This window comes from Urocitellus parryii, chromosome 9 (genome assembly GCF_045843805.1).
Source record: "Urocitellus parryii isolate mUroPar1 chromosome 9, mUroPar1.hap1, whole genome shotgun sequence".
In the NCBI taxonomy this organism is placed as follows: Eukaryota; Metazoa; Chordata; class Mammalia; order Rodentia; family Sciuridae; genus Urocitellus; species Urocitellus parryii.
Genome location: NC_135539.1, coordinates 64,410,215 through 64,421,421, shown reverse-complemented (window position 1 = coordinate 64,421,421; position 11,207 = coordinate 64,410,215). Strand labels below are relative to the sequence as shown.

Genomic DNA, 11,207 nt, shown 5'->3' with positions numbered 1-11,207 from the left:
TCCCTAATTTTAGGAAATGTTCATGAGCATTTTGCCCTAAATGGGGTGTGTGTGTGTGTGTGTGTGTGTGTGTGTGTGTGTGTGATGTATTTCCATATTAAAAGTTTAAAAATTAAAGAATCCTAAAAGTTGCCTTTTACCTCCAACTCTTTCTTCTAGGAGTAAACTAATATTAACAGTTTTATATGTGTGTTTTAGAATCAATTTCTGTGCATTTTTTACTGTGGTAAAATATACATAGCATAAGATTTAATATTTAAGCATTTTAAGTGCACATTTCAGGGCTTTGAGTACAAAGATGTAGAACTCTTCTTGAAGGCGTGTGTCATCCTTGCACAGGGCCTGTGCCAATCTTCTCTGTGTTGTTCCAGTTTTGTTATATGTGCTGCCAAAGCAAGTACTCCATGCATTTTTAAACATACATTCTCCTACACTATAAATATAATCATTCTGTACAAAAGAAAAGGTGAAAAAGAGACATTACGAGTAAAACAACATATATTCATCACTAACACAACTGCAGAAATGTTCAAGGAAGCTCTTCAAGCAGAAAGAAAATGATAACAGATGGAAATTTTAATCCACACAAAGGAATAGAGAATGCTAGAAATGGTAAACATGTGTGTATATATAAAAATATTCTTCCTCCTATTTAATCTCTTTAAAGATATTTGACAATTTAAAGGAAACAAAGTGTGAGGGTTAATAATATATGTAAAAGTAATATGTGTAACAATAATTGCACCAAGAACAAGAGGAAGAAAATGGAAGTATATTGCTGTAAGGTTCTCACTTGTCATGTAAAGTGATATGATATTGTTAAAAAGAGACTGTGACTAGTTAAATATTATAAACTCTAGAGTAAACAATTTTAAAAAATCATAAAAGAAGAGGTTAAGCTAGTAAACCAATAGTGGAGATAAACTTGAATCATAAAAAAATATTTGATTGATGCAAATGGATAAAGGAACAAAGAAAAAAACTAAAGCAAAAAAATAGATGGTACAGAAGGAAAATAATTATCAAAAAGGTAAATTTAAAGTCATCCATGTTAACAATAGTATTGAAAGTAAGTGGTCTAAATACTCACATTAGAAGACACAGATTATCAGATTAGGTACAAAATAAGATCCTACTATATGCTGTCTACAAGAAACAGACTTTACAGACATGGACAGGTTAAAAATGAAAGAGCAATGAAAGGAATTTCCCAAAAAATTACCCCCAAGATCAGACAAATGATAGATAAATATATGCTATGTAAGCTCTAAGCCAAAAGAAGGAAATTGATTATATCAATATTAGACAAAGTAAATTTCAGATCAGGTGCTCATAGTAATACAGAAAACATAACAATGCCAACAGAGCTTCAAAATACATGAAGCAAAACCAGTCAATGTAAAAGAAGTAGACAAAATTATAGTTGTCGACTTTTTTATACACATTTTTAGTTGTAGATGGACATAACACCTTTATTTTAATTACTTATTTTTAAGAGGTGCTGAGGATTGAACCCAAGGCCTCACATGTGCTAGACAAGTGCTGTACCACTGAGCTAAAACCCAAGTCCACTTGTGGACTTCAATACAGCTCCTAGACTAAAATCTACTATGCATTCCTGACAGGATATATTGCCTCACCATTAGCCCAAAAGCAATGAGACTAATCAACCATGAACTGAGGCATTCAAAACTCTGAGCCAAAACAAACCTTCCCTGTTTTTTTGGTTGATTATCTCAGACATTTTGTTACAGGAAAAGATCTAAATCTGGGAGCTGAAAACATTTTTTTAAATCCTTAAATGGCTTTTAAAAATCAAAGAATAAAATTTTGACATTTATTTTTGAAATCTAAATTAAATTTATTTTTAATGGATACATAAATATGTAGAAATAATAACCTATTAATGGTGTACAGTGTGATGTTTTGATGTAATGTGTCAGATTAAACAAATGTACTCAGGAAAAAAAAAACTGCACCTAAAAAAGGCACAAGTACACATAGAACATTTATCAGGATAAAACCACAATGGACTCTAAAACAAGGCTTGATAAATTTTAAAGGATTAATATACAAAGTATATTCTTTGATGACAATGAAATTCATTAGAAACCCCAAATAGGAAGACATCTAGAAATGCTCCAAAATTTGTAAATTAAACAGCATACTTATAAATGACACTGGTCAAAAAAAAGAAATCACAAATAAAATTGGAAAATATTTTGAACAGAGTGAAAATTAAAGCAGCATCTATCAAAAGTGGGAGATCATCTAAAACAGCCCTGAAAGGGAAATTGATAACTTACACTCTTACATTGGAAAGAAGAAAAGTTTGAAATTAATTATCTAAGATCCCACCATAAGAAACTAGGAAAAATAAGAGCAACAGAACCCAAACTACATGGAAGAAAATAATTAACCAGAAATTAATAAAATAATAAAGGCACAACAAAGAGAGAAGATGGATAAAACCAAAAGCTGATTCTCTGAAAAGTAGAACTGGTGAGTCCTTAGCCAAACTGGACAAGAAAAGCTGAGGACACAGTGGCCAGCATCAGGAATGAACAATTTCATACACACTAAAGGCGTAACAAAGCAATGTTACAAAAGTATGCCAATAAGTTCATCAAATTATTTAGAATTAATAAGTTACTTGAAAGATCAGAACAAATGACCAGCCATTCTTTTTCATTCATAACAAAATAATTTAAATATCCCTATCTAACAAAATTATGATTGTAAACCTTCCTGCAAAGAAAATCTGTAGGTCCAGAGGATTTTACTGATGCATTCTACCAAATATTTAAGGAAAGAATAAGACCAATCCTGTAAAACAGTAGAAGGAAATGTTTTCCAATTTATTTTATGAGGCTGATTTTACCCCAAAACTAATACTAGTAAAGAAATTTAAGTGACTTCACATCATGTTCAACCACAAGAATGCAAGAATTTGATCCTAATTAGAATAAGTTATACTTCATGTATGTATAATATGTCAAAATATATTCTACTTTCATGTATATATAAAAAGAACAAATAAAAAAACTTTAAAATAAATATGAAAGACTAGAAAGCTACAGACCAATATTCCTAAAGAATACAGACACAAGAATCCTTAACAGCTTTAGTAAATCAAATCCAGCTCATGTAAAAATAATACATCATGATCAAGTGGGGCTTATCCTAGAAACCTAAGATTGATTCACTATGTAAGAATTAATAAATGTAGTCTCCCAAATTAACAAACAAAAAAAGAAAATAGATAGTTGTCTGAAAAGGTACAGAAGTTTTTAACAAATTTCAAGCAGCCATCTATGATTTTAAAAATAAACCCTTAGCAAACTAGAAATAGAAGAAAACTTTCTCAACCCCATAAAGGAAATCCACCAAAAACCTAGGTAATCCCATAATGTAAAACTGAAGTATCTCCCCTAAGCTTGGAAAGAAAAGAAGAACGTCTCCTCTTGACTATGCTTTTCAAAGGTAGTTTCTAGTTAGAGTTATAAGGCCAGAAACCAAAATAAAGTTTAAGTTGTTTGGAAAGTAATATATAAAATTCTAATTATGCACTAGAAATGAGGCTATTTGCATAGAAAATCCTAAGGGGTCTACCAAAAGAGCAACAATAACTAAAAAGTAAATTTAACAAGATCACAGGATATAAAGTCAACATAGTAAAATCAATTGTATTTCTTTATACTAGTAGCAAACAAATGGAAATTAAAATTTTAAATATATTATATACATTGGTATCACAAAGTATACATTCTTTGGAAATAAATTTAACAAAATCATGATGGTATGTAGATGAAGAGACATTAAAACTTTGCAAAGATAAATTAAAGATCTAAATAAATAGTGAGGCATACATTGTTCATAATTCAATTGACTCAGTATTGTTAAGACACTTGATAAGGGCCCGTAAATTGATCTATTGATTCAACACAAACTCAATCAAAATCCAAGAAGGCTATTTTTGCAGAAGTTTACACAGAAACACAGAATCCTAAAGTAGCCAAAACAATTTTGGAAAAAAAACAATCACTACTTGCTTTTAAAACATACTGTAAAGCTAAAATAATCAGGACAATATGGTGTTGCCATACAGAGACACAGATCTATGAAACTGAATTCAGAGTCCAGAAACAGGCCCACACATAAATGGCCAATTGAATTTTCCATAAAGTGCCAAGAAATCAACAGGGGAAAGGGTTTTTTAAAAATCCTTCCAGCCAGGGGTAGTGACACTTGCCTGTAATCCCAGCAGCTCAGGAGACTGAGCCAGGAAAATCTCAAGTTCAAAGCCAGCCTTGGCAATTTAGAGAGACCCTAAGCAACTAAGAGAGACCCTGTCTCAAAATGAAAACTAAAAAGGGCTGAGGATGTGACTCAGTGGTGAAGTTTTTAAGAAAAACAATTTCAAAATGATACTTTTTCCAGCAAATGGGCCTGAAAAAAATTGAATTTTTATAAGAGAAAAGAATGCCACTCTTAACTCTTATCTTACACTACCAAAGAAAATTGACTCAATATGTATGCTAAACCTAAATGGAAAACCTTAAACCATAAAACTTCCACAAAAGAACAAGAGGAAAAATCTTTGTGATCTGGGACTAGGCAAAGATTTCCTAAAACCCAAAGTACACAAACCATAAGTAAAAACTTGCAGATATCAAAATTTAAAACTTCTGTTTCTCAAAATACAGTTGAGAAGGGAAAAGACAAGAAACAGGCTGGGGGAAAAAATTGCAAAGATAAATCTGGTAAAGGACTTGTGTCAAAAGAGCACAGGCAATGACTTCCTTGATAGGACCCTTAAAGCTCAGGAAATAGACCAAGAGTTAATAAATGGGACAGCATCAAATTAAAAAGCTTCTTCACAACAAAGGAAACAATTAGGAATGTGAAGAGAGAACCTACAGAATGGGAGAAAATCTTTGCTAGCTACTATTCTGACAGAGTATTAATATCCAGAATATATGAAGAACTCAAAAACACCAACAGAACCAATATCCCAATTAATAAATGAGCAAAGGAACTCAACAAACACTTCTCAAAAGAAGAAATACAAATGGCCACCAAATGTATGTTAATATTATTAACAATTATGGTAATGCAAATCAAAACTATACTAAGGGGCTGTGATTGTGGCTCAGTGGTAGAACGTTCTCCTAGCACATGTGAGGCCCTGGGTTCGATCCTCAGCACCACATAAAAATAAATAAATAAAATAAAGATATTGTGTCCAACTACAACTAAAAAATAAATATTTAAAAAAACCAAAGCTATACTAAGATTTCTTCTCATTTCAGTCTGAATGGCAGCCATCAAGAATATAAACAGTCGGGCTGGGATGTGGCTCAAGAGGTAGCGCGCTCCCCTGGCATGTGTGCAGCCCAGGTTCCATCCTCAGCACCACATACAAACAAAGATGTTGTGTCCACCGAGAACTAAAAAATAAATATTCAAATTCTTTCTCTAAAAAAAAGAATATAAACAGTAATGAATATTGGAGAGGATATGAAAAAAAATGAAAACTTTTACACTGTTTGTGGGATTGTAAATTAGTACAACCACTATGGAAATCAGTATGGAGCTTCCTCAAAAGGCAAGGCATGAAACCACCATATGGCTCAGTTATAGCACTCGTCGGTGTTTGTCCTAGAGAATTAAAGGCACAATGCTATAGTGATACATGCATACCCATGTTTATAGCAGCACAATCCACAATAACCAAACTATGGAACCTAATTAAGTGTCCATCAATAGATAAATGAATAAAGAAAATATGGTGTATATACAGAATGGAGTTTTATTGAGCCATAAGAAAAATAATAAACACTGGGAGTAAAACTGGCCAAATTGTATTTTTATATTGTGTGCATGTATAAATATGTAACAATAAATCTCACCATTATGTGCAACTATAATGCACAAAAAATATATGGGTAAAAAAAGAACTTGTAAAAAATTCTTAAAAATTGATAATAGAACAAATCACCTGATTTTTTTCTTTTTAAAAAAAATTTTTTTATTTGTTTTAATTAGTTACACATGACAGTACAATGACCTTGACATATCATACATTTGAATCAGATGGGATATAATTTCTCATTTTTCTGAGTGTACAGGTTGCAGAATCACATTGGTCATGCAGTCACATATATACACACAGTATGATTATTTTTTTTGTTAATGGGCAAAAGATATGAAAATAAACTTCACCAAATAAGATTATACTAATGGCAAAAACAAAACAACACATAAAAATACATTCAACATCATTCACCATAGGGAAATGCAAATAAAACTACAATGAGCTATCATCACCATGCACCCTACAATAGTTAAATTTTTTTAAACTAGTAATACAAATATTGAATATTGCTAAAACACTTGACAAATGCTCCTAAATTGATCTATTGATTCAACACAAACTCAATCAAAATCCAAGAAGGATAGTTTTATAGAAATTTATGCAGAAACACAGAATCCTAAAATAGCCAAAACAGTTTTGGAAAAGAGAACAATCACTACTTGCTTTTAAGACATACCGTAAAGCCATACAAACACTCAGATCTATGAAACTGAATTCAGAGTCCAGAAAGAGGCCCACACATAAATGGTCAATTGAATTTTCCATAAGGTGCCAAGAAATCAATAGGGGAAGATTTTGTTCCTTCTTGTTCTTTCTCCTCTTACATTTTCCCTGCCACACCTCTACCACTCTCAACACCTGGTGACCAAGGAATTCTTTCCTCTTTTCTATCATATTCCCAGGGCCTGGCACAGAGCCTGACGTAGAGTGAGTGCCTGGTTAATATTTGCTGAATGAATGAATGGTGTTGCTTTTCAATATTCATTAAGTTCTTATTTGTGCAGAATCAGCTTGTATATTCTTTACATTGGATTCTTTCTCTGTTCAGGTGAAGAACATGCTTCATTTTGACTTTTGGGGGACTGGTTGGCCTAGTTTATAAGAATGGTAAGAAAAACAGAAAAGCAAAGAGCAGAGATTTCTCCCATCCCTCCTTCAGGCACAGTCCCAGCACCCGAGAGTTCATATGTTCCTTTGGCCAAGCTTTAGAAGCCAAGTTGCAATTGAACTTTTGCAATACATCTGGCTCTTTCCTTTAGATTCATTGATATTCATAAGCCTGCAAAAAAGGAGGCTCTTTTCACTACTGGGCAGCAGAACCTTTGCTTGGTTTCACCATGCATTGGCTAGACTGCTGTCCCCCTGAGAAAAGCCCAGATGCTTCTGAAGAATTCCTTGGGTTCCTTGTGGAATTCCTTAGTTCTTCCAGATGGCTCCCCCAGCTTGAGCTGGGGCACTTTGACCTCGAGGGGTGAGTACCCAGAAGCCCAAGTCACCCTGGAAGACACTGATGAAATTTCCACCTCTTGAGTACTCTGTTGTGGTTTTCTTTCAGTTAATAACAAGTTCCCAGGTTCAGTATCCCACAGCAGTTAAGACGGAACATGAGGGCAGAGAGTAATGTCCTCAGTGACAGAGGTTGCTACAGTTCAATGGGCCAGCAGCCAGGGCGATTGCTTTTTCTTGGAATAGATTACTATTTCTGCTGTGTTTCTTGTTGTTTCCCCACACCCCTCCCCAGTTAGGTCAGAGACTCATAATATACACATGCCTTTGTTTTTCTTGATTCAATTAACCCATTTTCCAGAATAAGCAAGCTAGTTTCTTGTTTGATTATATTAACTCTCTCTTCTCTCTCTCTCTCTCTCTCTCTCTCTCTCTCTCTCTCTCTCTCTCTGTGTGTGTGTGTGTGTGTATGTGTGTGTGTGTGTGTGCATGTGTATATACATGAACTGAGGGATCTATATGTGGCACACTTTCAGGGAGTTCCAGCATATATAAAATTATAAACTAGAATGTTCTAGAATTTTTTATAAGAACACTAGCATATTTCACATTTATAGTATGCGCTACATACCAGACACTGTGTCAAATACTTTTCAAGTTTTGTCTCCTTTAATTCTTATGACAACCATGTGAGGTAGGCTGGTATTAATTAGCTCCACCTCACAGAGGCAGCTCAAGTTTCTCAAGGCAGAGCAATTGGCCTAAAGTCATCCCTCTGGGAGTGACGGGGCTGGCATTCAACCTCAGCAATCTGAGTCCAGAGCTTGTTTTTCATCTCCATTTTTTAATTCGATGGTTTAGTCCTTGGGCTAAGACGGTCAGATAAGGTGGGAGGACAATAGCCACCTCCTATGTCATATTCCTGGCTTTGGATGAACCACATTCTTCCCTAAAGTAAGGGTCAGAAGCATCTGGACTCTGACCTAAGTACTGGTTAACTTTTTGCAGAAGCAACTGCTTGGTCTTTCTCAAACATTCTGTAACCTAGACCCACAGGAACTTGACCAGGGTTCCTGGAAGGTGGGAAGGGCAGTAATGATTTTTTAAACGTTTGTGAAGAACTATAACTCTGCTGAGAAGAGAGCCCTCTGCCAGTTCTGAAAAAGCACTGGCGAGGGCCATTCCATCATGAGTTCATCCAATGTATTTAAACAACTTCTTTTTAAGGTGGTTAAGACAGCAACAGGCCCTGCCTTCAGAGAGCTTAGAGTCTGGTAGAAAAGACAAACAGTTAAATGAGCAATTATAGTAAACAACCCCTAGGCCAATGCTGTGGAAATACTGGATGTCACAGGAGCATTGCACACTAGGAGGACACCATCCATCAGAGAGGACTACCATCAGGATAGGGAGCCATGAAGAGGTACAGAAGCAAACACTGGGGTCAGTCACAACTATGAGAAGAGGTACCACAGGGTGCTACAGAGGGTGTCAATTCTAACCATCCCAGGACATTTTTAATGATCATCAAAAAAACAATTTGAGCTCTCTTGGACACTTCCAGAGAAAGACACTGGAGAGTTTCAAGATTCTGGTATTTCTGCTGACAGGCACATAGTGCCAAAACATTTTTTAAATTCTCATTGAGAGTGTCCACCACATTGCTAACTGGCTTTGCTCTACAGAAACTTTTTTATATCCAACCATTGCTAAAAGAGTTTTTTTAAAAAATATATTTGGGAACTGCTATCCTCTCAGGGAGAGTAATTCCTTTTCCAAAGTTGCTTTTTCTACGAAGTAAATTCTCATACTTTGAAAGCGTGCCATGAAGTGAGCTGGTGAGCCAGGGAAATCCCACCATAATGAAAGTGAGCACCTCAGAGCTGTCCAACTTGTCATCAAGTACCCCAAGGACAGAAGGAAGCAGGAACAAAACCCTGCCTGAAGAAACTTTGGGATTTTTTTCTTTGAAGGGTCTTCATTTATTTTGAAGTGTTAAATGTTAATTATATAATATATCATAGATTATATTAATATGAAAACAGTGCATTGCCTTCGAATCTTGGAGTCACTAATCCTCTGGGAAAAAGAGCAAGCTGCCACCCCCCCAGGGCGAGAAAACTTTTTTCACTCTTTATCATTACACATTGCTACCACGTACATGAAACTCATAGTAAAATCTGAAAATATTCCACAATCCCTTAACTATCCCTCCCCCCCTTTGGCATAGTGATCCCAAACCTAAACCAAAAACTTGGGATTCATCCTAGATCTCTTTGGATCTGTCTTTTGGCTTTATTTTCTTAATCTATAAATTGGTGACAGCAATATTTGTCTCATAGGGATGCTATAAGGAATAAATTGAATTGATGGATATGAAGTATCAGGCAATAATACATGCCCCACGAAAGTTGAGGTTTTTTTCCCCCCAGGTGCATTCATTTCAGTGCAATTGAGACAATTGACAAAGAAACAGTCAGTCCTCTAATCAAAACAGAATTTTTCATGGCATTATCTAAAAGCCAAAACATTTGAAGTCTAAAATAAGTGGTTAGAGTTCTAGACTTAAACTTTTATTTTCAACTCCCCAGCTGACTTTAGAAAATCTTTGATTCCTTCTACAATGTAGTCTTACTGTCCAGAAGTTGCAATAATAACACTGACTTGTACAAAAGTAAATGAGATTTAAAAAAAAAAAGACATTTTAAACATACATTAATGACTGCTCCGTGTGTCATCCTGGACCATGGTTTCCTAAGTCATTTGAGAAGTTTAATGAGCAACATTCTGAAAGAATGGGAATTCCTTGTCTCCTAGGAACAGATGAGAAATATGATGGACAAGGATGAGCTGGTGTTCCCAAGGCAATGTGGTAACCACTTAGCTGGCCATAAGAATATCAATGTCCCTGACATACACACCCATTGCCTGACAGCTGATGTCTATAAAGTTACCAAGCTAGCCCAACATTAGACTGACAATTTGAAACATATGATCAAAGACTCCCTTGGGGCTGGTTTTTTTTTTTTGTTGTTGTTTTTGTTGTTTGGTTGGTGTTTTGTTTTGTTTTGTTTTTTTAATCATACAGGAAGACTAAACAAAGAAAAAGAGAAATTATCATTGAGCCTCAAATTTATAACTTACTTTTTTATCACAATGTAGAATCCTACATTTTTATCACAATGTAGAATCAACAAATAAAATTTAAATGGAGAATCAATGGTCATATGCTATTAAAGTAGATAAATATTTATTATATCTTTAAAACAGCATAACCAGAGATAAAATAAGCTATGTAACACAAATAAATGGATTTATTAGGAATAGGAATAAGATAAACCTTCAAATTAATTTTTGTGCACTAAATTGTAATCCATCATTATTTTCTTATACAATAACAAAAAAATCTTCAAATATTTAGATATAAGTTAGGAAAGGCTACTTTTATAGCCAGATTACTCTAAAATAAATTTGCTAGCTTTAACCATTTTAAATAAAGGGACATTCCAACGGGCTCGTTAGCATTGAAGAAAATGAAACACCATTGCTAATACAAAAGATTCCTCTTTTGTCTTGGTAACGAGAAAAATGTTACATAATTTACTATAATACCATTAAGAATTCCTGCATGGATTTTACAAATATGATAGATGGAAATGGTTTAGGGGAAAAAAAAAGCTAGAAAAATGGTGACATTTCATTGTGCACATAGGATTCTCATTAGCTATGTGTTAGATGTGTTTATATTGTACAAGTATCATTGGCATTTTCCTTAATTTATTTTGTTCATTTACTGCATCATAATAACCTTGGTGCCCTGCAAGTCAAGTCTCCCAAATTTAATCTTTTACTATTATGCTTCATTTTCATATTACTTGACTAT

General features: G+C 34.3%; 1 non-coding gene across 1 annotated transcript; it reads right to left on the bottom strand.

The window, feature by feature from the left end:
* Positions 1 to 294: 294 nt before the first annotated feature.
* Positions 295 to 401, bottom strand: LOC144257067 (U6 spliceosomal RNA). The gene has a single exon (XR_013344378.1). It is a non-coding gene; the product is annotated as a U6 spliceosomal RNA (small nuclear RNA).
* Between the last annotated feature and the right edge of the window lie 10,806 nt (positions 402 to 11,207).